General features: G+C 49.4%; 1 pseudogene; it reads right to left on the reverse strand.

Moving 5' to 3' along the window:
• Positions 1-7,645: 7,645 nt before the first annotated feature.
• Positions 7,646-14,718, reverse strand: part of LOC119321412 — a 49,915-nt pseudogene continuing 42,842 nt past the window's right edge.

The raw sequence follows: 14,718 nt of genomic DNA on the forward strand, positions 1-14,718 counted from the left end.
GCATGGGGTGCTCTTTTCATTGCCTTCCTTATGAGTGGAGGTCGGGATCGCGTGATGGTTAACTCCTACCAACCCTTCCCCTAGGAGCATGCGTAGTAGTACTTTGCTTCGAGGGCTAATAAAATTTTGCAATAAGTATATGAGTTCTTTATGACTAATGTGAGTTCATGGATTATACGCACTCTTACCCTTCCATCATTGCTAGCCTCTACGGTACCGTGCATTGCCCTTTCTCACCTTGAGAGTTGGTGCAAACTTCGCCGGTGCATCCAAACCCTGTGATACGATACGCTCTATCGCACATAAACCTCCTTATATCTTCCTCAAAACAGCCACCATACCTACCTATTATGGCATTTCCATAGCCATTCCGAGATATATTCCCATGCAACTTTCCACCGTTCCGTTTATTATGACATGCTCTATCATTGTCATATTGCTTTTGCGTGATCATGTAGTTGACATCGTATTTGTGGCAAAGCCACCATGCATAATTTTTCATACATGTCACTCTTGATTCATTGCATATCTCGATACACCGCTGGAGGCACTCATATAGCGTCATATTTTGTTCTAGTATCGAGTTGTAATCCAAGAGTTTTAAGTAAATAGAAGTGTGATGATCATCATTATTAGAGCATTGTCCCTTAAAGAAAGAAAGGCCAAAAAGAAGAAGAGAAAGGCCAAATAATAATAAAAAAGGCCAAATAAAAAAAGGAAGGCCCAAAAAAAAAGAGGGACAATGTTACTATCCTTTTTCCACACTTGTGTTTCAAAGTAGCACCATGATCTTCATGATAGAGAGTCTCCTATGTTGTCACTTTCATATACTAGTGAGAATTTTTCATTATAGAACTTGGCTTGTATATTCCAACGATGGGCTTCCTCAAAATGCCCTAGGTCTTCATGAGCAAGCAAGTTGGATGCACACCCACTTAGTTTCTTTTGTTGAGCTTTCATACATTTATAGCTCTAGTGCATCCGTTGCATGGCAATCCCTACTCCTCATGTTGACATCAATTGATGGGCATCTCCATAGCCCATTGATTAGCCTCGTCAATGTGAGACTTTCTCCTTTTTTGTCTTATCCACACAACCTCCATCATCATATTCTATTTCACCCATAGTGCTATATCCATGGCTTACACTCATGTATTCCGTGAGGGTTAAAAAGGCAGAAGCGCGTTAAAAAGTATGAACCAATTGCTTGGCTGACCGGGGTTGTGCATGATGGGAGTATTTTGTGTCACGAAAATGATGCATGGCCTAACTATATGATTTTGTAGGGATAAGCTTTCTTTGGCTATGCTATTTTGATAAGACATAAACTGCTTGGTTAGCATGCTTGAAGTATTAATATTTTTATGTCAATATTAAACTTTTATCTTGAATCTTTTGGATCTGAACATTCATGCCACAATAAAGAGAATTACATTGAAAATTATGTTAGGTAGCATTCCACATCAAAAATTCCGTTTTTATCATTTACCTACTCGAGGACGAGCAGGAATTAAGCTTGGGGATGCTTGGTATGTCTCCAACGTATCTATAACTTTTGATTGTTCCATGCTATTATATTATCCATCTAGGATGTTTTATATGCATTTATATGCTATTTTATATGAATTTTGGGACTAACCTATTAACCTAGAGCCCAGTGCTAGTTTATGTTTTTCCTTGTTTTTGAGTTTTACAGAAAAGGAATACCAAACAGAGTCCAATTGACGTGTCAATTTTTGATGATTTTTTATGGACCAAAAGAAGCCCCCGGAGTAAAAGAGTTGGGCCAAAAGAGTCCCGAGTCGTCCACGAGGGTGGAGGGCAAGCCCTACCCCCTGGGCATGCCCCCTGCCTCATGGACGATTCGGAGACCCCCTTGACATGAGACCGACGCCAAAAATTCCTATAAATACAGAAACCTCCAGAAAATAACCTAGATCGGGATTTTCGCCGCCGCAAGCCTCTATAGCCACCAAAAACCAATTGGGACCCTATTCCGGCACCCTGCCGGAGGGGGGATCCCTCACCAGTGGCCATCTTCATCATCCCGACGCTCTCCATGATGAGGAGGGAGTAGTTCACCCTCGGGGCTGAGGGTATGTACCAGTAGCTATGTGTTTGATCTCTCTCTCTCTCTCTCGTGTTCTTGATTTGGCACGATCTTGATGTATCACGAGCTTTGCTATTATAGTTGGATCTTATGATGTTTCTCCCCCTCTACTCTCTTATAATGGATTGAGTTTTCCCTTTGAAGTTATCTTATCGGATTAAGTATTTAAGGATTTGAGAACACTTGATGTATGTCTTGCGTGGGATACCTGTGGTGACAATGGGGTATTCTATTTATTCACTTGATGTATGTTTTGGTGATCAACTTGCGGGTTCAGTGACCTTGTGAACTTATGCATTGGGGTTGGCACACGTTTTCGTCTTGACTCTCCGGTAGAAACTTTGGGGCACTCTTTGAAGTTCTTTGTGTTGGTTGAATAGATGGATATGAGATTGTGTGATGCATATCATATAATTATACCCACGGATACTTGAGGTGACATTGGAGTATCTAGGTGACATTAGGGTTTTGGTTGATTTGTGTCTTAAGGTATTATTCTAGTATGAACTCTAGGATAGATCGAATGGAAAGAATAGCTTCGTGTTATTTTACTGTGGACTCTTGAATAGATCCATCAGAAAGGATAACTTTGAGGTGGTTTCGTACCCTACAATAATCTCTTCGTTTGTTCTCTTCTATTAGTGACTTTGGAGTGACTCTTTGTTGCATGTTGAGGGATTAGTTATATGATCCAATTATCTTATTAGTGTTGAGAGAATTTGCACTAGTGAAAGTACGAACCCTAGGCCTTGTTTCGAAGCATTGCAATACCGGTTGTGCTCACTTTTATCATTAGTTACCTTGCAGTTTTTATATTTTTCAGATTACAAAAACCTATATCTATCATCCATATTGCACTTGTATCACCATCTCTTCGCCGAACTAGTGCACCTATACAATTTACCATTGTATTGGGTGTGTTGGGGACACAAGAGACTCTTTGTTATTTGGTTGCAGGGTTGTTTGAGAGATACCATCTTCATCCTACGCCTCCCACAGATTGATAAACCTTAGGTGATCCACTTGAGGGAAATTTGCTACTGTCCTACAAACCTATGCACTTGGAGGCCCAACAACGTCTACAAGAAGAAGGTTTTGTAGTAGACATCAAGCGGCTCAGCATCTCGACCTGAAGCCTTTCACTAAGCTCGGGGACTATCTCCCTGACTTGGATGGATGGCACGACATGCTTGTGTGATTGCCCATATATGACAATGTGTTCTTCTAGTCCATACTTTATGTATGATGAAACTTTGAGTTATGCACGACGAAACTTTATTTGTGATGTAATTAAACCGTCCTCCTCGACTAGCAAGATCTTTCTAGTTAGGGCATTTTGGGTACGATGAACTTTGTTATTTATGCTTATGATATGTTGCTTCTATTTTTGTCAAGTTTGTATCTTTCTGTTGGTGAACTATATATGTTGCATATCATCGACTCATGTGACGATGCAGTTGCATAGATCATCGATGGCGAAGAAGTGCTACGCCGGGAGTATACGACGAGTGGCCGGAGTGTCAGGCCCAGGTGTACCGGTTTACGGTTTCCGAGCGACAGCCAGTAGTTAGTTTAGGTTCACGCTAGTGCGAGAGAGGGGTACGAACTCATGTACTTCATAGTTCCGCTCTCACTCATCGTGATAGCGCTTCTCGCGTATATCATTGTTTAGATGGATGACGATGTAGTTGTAAGAACTTGTATCGCTATTTTCAAGATGATGACGAGAGACCACTTTGTGTTGGATGATGATTATGATGATGACATGATTTGATGCTATGATTTCATTTGTACGTGTATGATGCTAAAGATTATTATATAAAGCATGTTCATATACAAAACAAATATGCCAAAAAATAATAAAACTAACAGTAGCGAGGGGAGTAGAGTTAGCAGTAGCGCGCCCTTACCAGTAGCGCATCCTAAACTAAAGCGCTACAGATATTCGTAGTAGCGAGTTACCCCAAAAGCCCGCTGCTGATAGCCATGTATAGCAGTAGCGTGTGTCACCAAGCGCTACTGATAGACGTTAGTTGTAGTGCCTTATCAGTAGCGCGGCACCCCGCGCTACTGATACACCTAAAACGCGTGCTACTGCTAGGCTTTTCCCTAGTAGTGACATGATACAAGGTTGCTCAAGACTAAGATGAGATGTACCGAGAGGGATCAAGTGATCCCATGGTATGGTAAGCATTTTCCATTATTCTTTCTGTATTGACCCATGGTCTACATGAGAGTTCTATGTTGGGTTAGGTGTGTTTCCATGGGCTTGCGTCAAGAGGAAGATCTCATACCCATGGAGGATGACATCATGTGATGATCGTCATCAAGATTGTGGTGTGCAAGTTAGAGTGGAGCATCACGAAGAGATCATGCTTGAAGCTTGCCTTCCATTGTGGTGACAATGGACGTGTGAAGATGTAATGAAGAATGGCTCACCCATAGTGGAGTATGGGGGAGCAAGTAACTAATCTTCATCAAGCTAACGCAGCCAAGAAAGGTGGTCCAACTTGAGGAAGTCAAGATCGCCATCATGTAGCTCAAGTGGATGATGTGCAAGACAAAGGTTTGCCCTTGATATGTTTTCTATTTTACCAGTCTCATGGTGGTACTTGGGAGACTAGGTTATAGGATCGATTGTCATACTATAAAGGGGGACTTTCAAGTAAGTAGCTTGATCGTATCATTCGTAGAGAGCTCAAACCATTGCATCCTTGCATCATCTTTCTTGGTTCTTGTTTGGTTATTCTCCTTGTGAGATTTGCATCTTATGGCCATCTTCATGGCAAACTCGAGTTTATAAAAAATGGAGTTCATATGCATCTTCTATGATGTTTTCGACGTTGGATATTTTTGCTGGTTTTTCATTCTTAGAGGTTTCTCATCTCTATATCATTGACATTTTTCTACTGACTCTTCTTCTATATGATGTTTGGATAGCACTCATCATCATCTATCCAACAAGCTTGAGTTTGCTCAATTCAGAGCTTCTATGTAGAAGTTATGGCAGTTCTGGTTTTATTTTAGAGAAAAATTCACTGTAGGTCACATAACTTGAGCCGGATGACACTTTAGTACCACTACTCCAAAATACCCGAACTATGGTCCCCGTACTTGCGCACAGGGTTCACTTTGGTCCGTATGTATGATTTCCTCTACGTATTCGCTGACTTGGCCGAGTCAGCGGCCGTCAGCTCGGCTTTGACTGCCACCTGGTCGATCCTAGGGTGAATACTAGTCGATCCGGGGGTTTTCTTGCAAAACACCATGACACAGAATTTCAAACTCGATCGCCATGTCTTGTTCCCCGCCGCCCCCGCTCGCGCTCTTGATTCTCCTCTCCCACCTCCGCGCCTGCGGCTCCGCCTCGCACGCGTTGCATTGCCACGCCCTCCTCCTCATCTCCGGCCACCTCGCCGCCTCCCCGCTCCGCCTCTCCAACCTCCTCCTCCTCGCGCTCGCGTCTGCCTCTGCGGCAGCCCACGCCGACGCCGTCTTCGCCCGCCTCCTGGGGACCGCCTCCGGCCCAGGCCTTCCCCTGGAACACCCGCATCCGCCTCCATGCCCCCAGGAGCCCTCGCCTACTTCGCGCGCATGCGCCGTGGCACGGTGGACCCTGACGCCTACACCTTCCCCGTCGTGCTCAAGGCGTGTGGCTGTGTGCCAGGCTGTAGGGTCGGGCTCCTGGTGCACGCCGATGCCGTGGGAAGGGGTCTAGATCGCGACCTGTTCATGAGGAACGCGCTGATCAGCTTCTACTGCAGGAGCGGCGACTGCCGCTCCGGACGGAGAGTGTTCGATGACGGCACGCGGGACCTCGTTTCGTGGAACTCTATGGTGGCGGGGTAAGTTTGGTGCGACGAGGTGGAGCTGGCTCAGGAGCTGTTCGATGAAATGTCGCATCGGGATGCGATCTCCTGGGCGGCCATGATTGATGCCTATGGGAAGCGGTCTGGAGGTGCGGACCGTGCGCACGAGCTGTTTGAAGAGATCGGACTAAAGGTTGCAGTTCTTTCGTGTCTCTATAGTGCTCATCATAGTTAATGCTATTATATATTTATATTCTAATTTATGCTAAAGATGCTTCTAGATTGGCATCATTCAAAAAAATGGCCAGCCAATTTTGACATCATTAAGGTTATGAAATTTGCCTATGGGCATCCAAGAGAATCTCTTGTTGGGAAACTGGATATTCAGAACAGCTTTGTAACATGGAAAACAATGAATTTGACATGAAGCCAAAGAATTCACATAAAGAGAACATGGTTGTTCTTTGCACTTCTATGCTTAGATGGTCATTCCTACTATATTTTACTTGATTAATTTCCATCTATTTTTATTCAAACATAATTAATAGTGTAGAAAGTAGACAGAAATAGCTAGCGACATTGACAATTGGACTTTTTTTGAGCATCAGTACAGACACAAGCGCTCATACACACGCATACACTCATCCCTATAAACGCACACACGCACACCCTACCCCTATGAGCACCTCCGAGAGACTCAGCCGGCATATCATCTTGAGATTTACGAAGTCACCATAGGCGCCTCGTCGTCGACGGGAACGTCTCCTCCCACTGAAAGCGCATCGCCGGAAATCCTGAAACAAATCCAGGAATAATGCGAGCACCAGGATTTGAACCCCAATGGGTTGGGGATACCACTGTCCACCTAACCAACTCAACCACAGGTTGATTCGCGATATTGACAATTGGACTTGTTGCATACTATCTTGATGACGCTAGCCTTCAACCTGAGTTTCACTTTTCTTCATTCTGAGGATCTTCAAGACCAACTCAAGAGAGGTTCGATGTCTTTTTATTAAGATCAAACTTGTGGTTAAACCTAAAATCATTATCAAAACTTCATGATCATCAATTGGTAGCCCCAAACTGTTCCTTACCCATTCAAACTGGCTGAAAGAAGGGGTAAAAACATCAAGCTCAAATAGAGTTTGTCGATTCAACAAATATGTTTTATATAGTGAACTACGAAGGTTGAAATTAATTACCTCCATGCAAGTAAGTCGATGAAAGCAAAATGGACCACCATCCCATGGACCTCAAGATCTCTGCGTTTTGGAACCTTTTAGTCAGTCTGCAACTAAGTCCAGTAAAATGAATACAAAGAAAGGCATGGACCAGTGTGCAAGTAACTAAGCACCCATTTGGCTGCTATATCAATAGAACTTCGGAGCTAGATCTTCCAACGGCGTAATTAACTACCAGGTGCAATTTTTGATCATGTTGATATCTCCAAAGTCCTCTGGGAAATGAGACACAGCTCCAACCAAACACTTTGTTTTCCTGAAACCAATGAAATCGGAAATGTTCAGAAGGACTAACTTGGATTTGGACACTAAAAAGGGCAATAGTGGCAATTATGTTTTGTTTTATCTGAAACTCACATTTGCAAATGTTTGTCATGACAAGCAGCTCCATCCAGCATTGTAGCATCTCATGCCGAGATTGTTCAATCAACTAACAGGCATCACACCAAGGGATTCAACACAATTTCGGTGCAATAGAGAAATCAAGCAGATGCTACCATGTTATATAAATTCCATAGCATCATGTAAATTTCATCCTTATCAGGATGTGAACTGCTTCCATTCACAAACTCGTGTATTTGTCCATCCGCCTCAATCACACTCCTTCCAATGTCCTTCTTCATCCCTTCAGCACTCATCAATCTCCTAATCCTCAAGACACCATCCCACATTCCTCCATCAGCATGGATATTGGACAGAAGAACATAGACTCCAGAATCGTCAACTCCAAGACTTGCTAGGCGTTCAACCGACAGCTTAGCCAATTCAACGAACCTATGACTTTGGTAGACAGCAAGCAGAGATCCCCATAATTCTGGAGTTGGTTCCATGGGCATTGTCTCTATGGCATGCCTAGCCTGATCCAAATGTCCAGCCCGGCCGAGGAGATCAACCAATGCACCATAATGTTCAACCATCGGATATATCCAAAAATCTTTCTTCATTCTATGAAATATCTGTAAACCCTCTGAGATCAACCCAGCATGTGTGCATGCAGTCAGCACAGCAAGTACACTAAGATCATCCATTGGTGCTCCTTCAGACTCCATTTGGCAGAAAAGCTTGACAACATCAAGTCCGCAGCTATGAGTTCCAAGTCCAACAATCATCACATTCCAAGTAACCAAGGTCTTGTCAGGCATGCTTTCAAAGATCAACATGGTGAGATCCAAGCGCCCACATTTCATGTACATATCTATCAGAGTTGTCTTCACCACGACATCGAACAAAATCTTCTTCTTCTCCAAGTAAGAGTGCAGCCACCTGCATTCCTCCAGAGCCCCCAGCTGTGCGCAGGCTGATACGTCTCCATCGTATCTATAATTTTTTATTTTTCCATGCCAATATTCTTCAACTTTCATATACTTTTGGCAACTTTTTATACTATTTTTGGGACGGACATATTGATCCAGTGCCCAGTGCCAGTTCCTGTTTGTTGCATGTTTTATGTTTCACAGAAACCCAATATCAAACGGAATCCAAACGGGTAAAAATGGATGGAGAATTATTTTGGAATATTTGGGATTTTCCGGAGGAAGAATCAACGCTAAACGGTGCCCGAGGTGGCTAGGAGATAGGGGCGCACCCACCCCCCTGGGCGCGCCTTGCACTCTCCTGGGCCACCCGTAAGGCGGTTGATGCTCTAACTTTGCCGCAAGAAAGCTAATTTTACGAGAAAAATCTGGGCGAAAGATTCACCCCAATCGGAGTTACGGATCTCCGGATATAAAAGAAACGGTGAAGGGGAAGGATCTGGGAACGCAGAAACAAAGAGATAGATCCAATCTCGGAGGGGCTCTTGCCCCTCCCACACCATGGGAGCCAAGGACCAGAGGGGAAACCCTTCTCCCATCTAGGGAGAAGGTCAAGGAAGAAGAAGAAGAAGGGGGGCTCTCTCCCCCTTGCTTACGGTGGCACCGGAACACCGCCGGGGGCCATCATCATCACCGTGATCTTCACCAACACCTCCGCCATCTTCACCAACATCTTCATCACCTTCCCCCATCTATATCCAGCGGTCCACTCTCCCGCAACCCGCTGTGCCCTCTACTTGAACATGGTGCTTTATGCTTCATATTATTATCCAATGATGTGTTGCCATCCTATGATGTCTGAGTAGATTTTTGTTGTCCTATCGGTGATTGATGAATTGCTATGATTGGTTTGAGTTGCGTGTTTTTTTATTGGTGTTGTCCTATGGTGCTCTCCATGTCGCGCAAGCGTGAGGGATTCCCACTCTAGGGTTTGCAATATGTTCATGATTTGCTTATTGTGGGTGGCGTGAGTGACAGAAGCACAAACCCTAGTAAGTAGGTTGTTTGCGTATGGGATAAAGGGGACTTGATACTTTAATGCTATGGTTGGGTTTTACCTTAATGATATTTAGTAGTTGCGAATGCTTGCTAGAGTTCCAATCATAAGTGCATATGATCCAAGAAGAGAAAGTATGTTAGCTTATGCCTCTCCCTCAAATAGAATTGCAATAGTGATTACCGGTCTAGTAACATGGTCAATTGCTTAGGGACAATTTCACAACTCCTACCACCACTTTTCCACACTCGCTATATTTACTTTATTGTTTATTTGTCTAAACAGCCTCTACTTTTTATTTATGTGTTCTTTATTATCTTGCAAACCTATCCTATCACACCTACAAAGTACTTCTAGTTTCATACTTGTTCTAGGTAAAGCGAACATCAAGCATGCGTAGAGTCGTATCAGTGGCCGATAGGACTTGTCGGAGTAATGGGCCACGGGTAGGCTAACCCGAGCCCCAGGACATTTCAAGACATCGGGGCAGGCCGCGCCCCTCAGGCCGAGTCCCAGGAGCGAATCCAAAATATGCCGAGTCCCAGACGGCGACTCCGAGATAAGCCGACTCCAAGCTGGCGACCTCCACAGAGGCCGACTATGGAGAGCCGGCCCAAGACTCCTCCCTCATCTCGAAGTACGACGCGGGGTACGGTCACGGCATGGCCGTTCCCCCCCCCCTGCTTATGAAGGGCCGGCATGGCTACAGTGAGCCGTATCGCTGGAAGATCTCCGGCGAGATGCGGCACTGTTGCCATGCCTGCCCTGACCTCAGCCACAGTGCGCAGTACACTGTGCCCACGACGCCGGCCTGTACGACCCGAAGGCGGCGGGGCCGCCTATCGGTGGGTGGGCCGAAGGCGGCCTGGGCAACCCGAAGACGGGCCTGTGGGAGTCGGCCTCCCTGGAGTCGGCCGACTCCTCCCAGGGCCCCACGAGCCATTAACCAGATAAGATGGGAAATGGCGACAGTGATCGCCCGATAGACGGCGGCACTGTTGCTACGACCCGATGACCGAGCCTGCGTCATCAAGAGTGCCACTACAGTATCAAGCCTGTCCGTGGGACCCGCCAGTCGGTGGGCCCCAGAAGCCGGCGGGAAGGACGGCGGCCTGAGAGACAGATGGCTGGGACCCGCGCCCAGCCGGAATACTATTGTACCCCCGGGGGGTAGGCCTATATAAACCCCTCGGGGCACCCATGCAAAGGATTCGGACCTAAATAGAGATAGACCAGATAGCACGGGGAGGAGAGAGCTAGCCCTGCCCTCTCCTGCCTCCCGAAACAGGTCCAGGAGCACCATTGTAGCCACTTTGCTTTAGTGATCATGCGGAGACCCTGCAGAGCAGCAGTAGGGTGTTATCTCCTAGGAGAGCCCTGAAGCTGGGTAAGTTCCGCCGGCGTGCATGTCTTCGCCTCATCCCGCTTCCAGGCACCGGCGACGTTCTACTCGCTCCCACCATGATAAGCCATCCTTTGGCATATGTCGTACCCAACCCCCGACATTTGGCGCCCACCATGGGGCGAGGTGCACCGTCGTCCGGAGATCTGCTCTGGACGGGAACCCTGTTCCTCCCCGGCGCGCACAGCCAGCCCGGCACGCCGGATGGCGTCTGTGCCGACGCGCTGCACGGTGCTGAGATCGCCTGTGCGGCCAGCTGCCTCGCCGATCTCATCGGCGAGGTTCGCCTCTCCGACGAGCCTGCGTCCGACGCAGGCACGAGTTTCCCCGGGAGTCTCCTCGCGGGCCTCCTCGACCAACTCCACGTCGCCGGCGAGCCTGCCGCGGACCTGGAGTCCATAGGATCCACCAACCCGATGCTGGTCAACTCCGACACCGCGTCGCTCGACGCGTTCCCCACCAACGTGGTGGTCTACGACGAGCCGCTCCCTTGCGCGGGGAGCGGCGGAAGCACCGTCACTGAGGTCCTCGTCCTCGAGCACGGCGAGCGCTCCGGCAAAGGAGCGCATGACCCGCTCGACGCGGCCCTGCGAGGCCTTGTGGCGCCGATTCCAGAAGATGCCGACGCCGAGACGCTGGAGGCGCTCCCCTTCAGCTCATCGAAGGCGCGAAGAAGCTGGCAAGCATGAGGCGCTTGTCAGAAGCTTACCAACGCGAGATGGATCGCGCCGTAGGCAGCTCGCCGGCTTCGACCGGGCCTAGCCACCTAGGCGCGGTCCGACAGCGCGGCACGGCAATCGCCAACCTCTTCGGGGCTGATCGCCCTGTGTATGCCACGCCCGCAGAGAATATCAATGCCGCCCAGGCGGCGGCAGACGAGCTCGACAACTTCAAAGGCGAAGAGCGGCGCATAATGACGGAGCGAGTTCAGCAGCTCCTCGACGCGGCTGCCGCGCAGAATGATGCCGGCTGCCGCACCGAGGCGCCGCAGCACCAAAACGACGACCCACCGCCTCGCCGAGACCAAGGTGCGACGTCTCGGACGCCGACTGATGGAGCCCGTGGGAAGAAGGACTAGGAGCCAGCTGTCAGCCATAGTCGGACTCACATCACCATCGAGCGCGACCAAGATGGCCGCCCCAAAGCGGTGGAACGGCGGGACGACTACCTGCCTCCCCCTCTTCACAGAGAAAGGCGAGTCTCCCTGCCGCCCGTGGAACATCCGACTCTCGGCGACCGCCTTGGCCGCCGACAGGGAGTCGGAGAGAACGACGCCCGCCACCGGATCGACCGACTCCACCGATCCCTAGCGCTGGAAGAAGAAGACGAGTTGGGTCCCCCCTGCTTTGGACCCCGCATCCGGGACGAGCCCTTTCCCAAAGGGTTCACGCTCCGCCGAGACACGCCCAAATATACCGGCACCGTGAAGCCGGAAGATTGGCTGATCGACTACTCCACAGCCGTCAACATAGCGAACGACAACAAGCGCGTTGCCGTAAGATACGTCCCGCTCATGCTCCAGGGCTCGGCCCGGACATGGTTGAACAGTCTGAAGCCTCGCAGCATCAACAACTAGGTCGACTTCACCGAGGCTTTCGTCCGCAACTTCACCAGAACGTACAAGCGACCTCCCGAGCCGCGCCAACTCTCCTTGTGCGTGCAAGGCCCTGACGAGTCTACTCGCGACTACCTCACGCGCTGGGGCAACCTCCGGAACTCCTGTGAGGGCATGCACGAGGTGCAAGTCATCGAGTACTTTACTGCCGGGTGCAGAGAAGGCACCCTCCTCAAGCACAAGCTCCTCTGCGACGAGCCGGAGACCCTCGATGAGCTGCTGATCACAGCGGACAAATACGCCACGGCCGACTCCTGAAGGCCGAGATTCGGGTCAGCACGACTGGCAAAGTCGCCCCTCAGGCTCCAAGAACTCCGGTTGGGGACACCAGTCGGCGGCAACAGCAGAATGACCAGAAGCGCAAAGCCCTGCAGCCGACTTCCACTAGTCGGCAAGTGGCGAGAGCAGAGGACCAGCAGTTGGAGGGACCGCCTCCGGCGAAGCGACAGAAGTGCGGCAAGTCCAACTGGCTGCCGGCTTTCTCCTATGAGCAGACTCTAGATGGTCCATGCATGTTTCACAGCGGCGCGAAGCCGTCGAACCACACCACCAGGAAATGGCACTGGCTGACCAGAATCGCCAAGGGGGACGTCCAGCTCCCTCCCCCTCCTGCTGGGCCGCCTCCTCCACCGCCGCCCCAGCAGCCGGCCGTCAGGCCAGTCGGCGCGATACAAGACGAGTTCCCAGATGAGCACGGAGCCTATGTGGTGTTCACCAGTGTGGCGGATGATCGGCGCAGCAGGCGCCAACAGCAGCAAGAAGTGAATGCGGTTGCATCAAGCCCTCCAGAGTTCATGCATTGGTCCGAGAAGCCTATCAGTTGGAGCAGAGCTGATCACCCAGAGGTGATGCTGAGTCCAGGCTCCTACGCCTTGGTCTTAAGCGCCACACTCGCCACAGATAGACGGGCCGCTCGCTTCTCGCGAGTACTGATAGACAGAGGCAGCAGTATCAATATCCTGTACAAGGATACGATGGAGAAATTGGGAATCAAACAAAGACAGCTTCAAAGCAGCCGGACTGTGTTCCACGGAATCGTTTCTGGCCTTTCCTGCTCGCCAATCGGCAAAATCCTAATAGATGTCCTCTTCGGAAACAAGGATCATTTCTGACGAGAGCCAGTTTGGTTTGAGGTGGTGGACCTTGAAAGCCCGTATCATGCACTGCTTGGCCGACCCGCCTTGGCCAAGTTCATGGCGGTCCCCCACTACGCCTACCTCAAGATGAAGATGCCGAGTTCCAAGGGAATCCTAACCGTGTCCGGCGACTACAGGAAGTCGTCCGCTTGCGCGGCCGAAAGCAGTCGGCTGGCCGAGTCCTTGGTGATCGCGGCTGAGAAACGGCTTCTTGATCGGGTCGTGGCAATGGCTGGCAAGCAGCCCGAGTTATCGCCCGACCCCAAGGAGTCGGAAGCCGAAGGATCATTCAAGCCGACCGGAGAAACAAAAAAGATACCGTTGGACCCGGAGCACCCACAGAGGTACGCTGTCATGGGCACAGGCCTTGACAGCAAATAGGAAGGTGAGCTCATCGATTTCCTCCATGAGAATCGCGACATCTTCGCATGGTCCCCCAAGGACATGCCTGGTGTCCCGACGGAATTCGCCGAGCACAAATTACACGTCCGATCTGATATGAAGCCTGTCAGGCAGCCTCTGCGCCGTCTGTCAGAAGAAAAAATAAGAGTTGTCGGAGAAGAGATAGCCCGGCTCCTAGCAGCCGGCTTCATCATGGAAGTGTTTTTTCCAGAGTGGCTGGCAAACCCAGTACTGGTGCTGAAGAAGAACAAGCAGTGGCAGATGTGCATTGATTACACGAGCCTCAACAAAGCCTGCCCCAAGGACCCATTTGCTCTGCTGAGAATTGATCAGGTGATAGACTCCACAGCCGGATGCGAGCTGTTGAGTTTCCTAGACGCATATTCAGGATATCACCAGATCAAGCTAAACCCGGCTGACAGACTGAAGACCGCCTTCATCACGCCGTTTGGAGCCTTCTGCTACCTGACCATGACGTTCGGTTTGAGAAACGCCGGCGCCACCTTTCAGCGTTGCATGCAGAAGTGCCTCCTGAAGCAACTCGGCAGAAATGCCCACGTCTATGTGGATGACGTGGTGGTGAAGACGGAGAAGCATGGAACCTTGCTGGAGGACCTCAAGGAGACATTTGAGAATCTGCGCCGATTCCAGATCAAGCTCAACCCAGAGAAGTGCATTTTCGGAGTACCA

The sequence above is a fragment of the Triticum dicoccoides genome, chromosome 6B, assembly GCF_002162155.2.
Source record: "Triticum dicoccoides isolate Atlit2015 ecotype Zavitan chromosome 6B, WEW_v2.0, whole genome shotgun sequence".
Lineage (NCBI taxonomy): Eukaryota > Viridiplantae > Streptophyta > Magnoliopsida > Poales > Poaceae > Triticum > Triticum dicoccoides.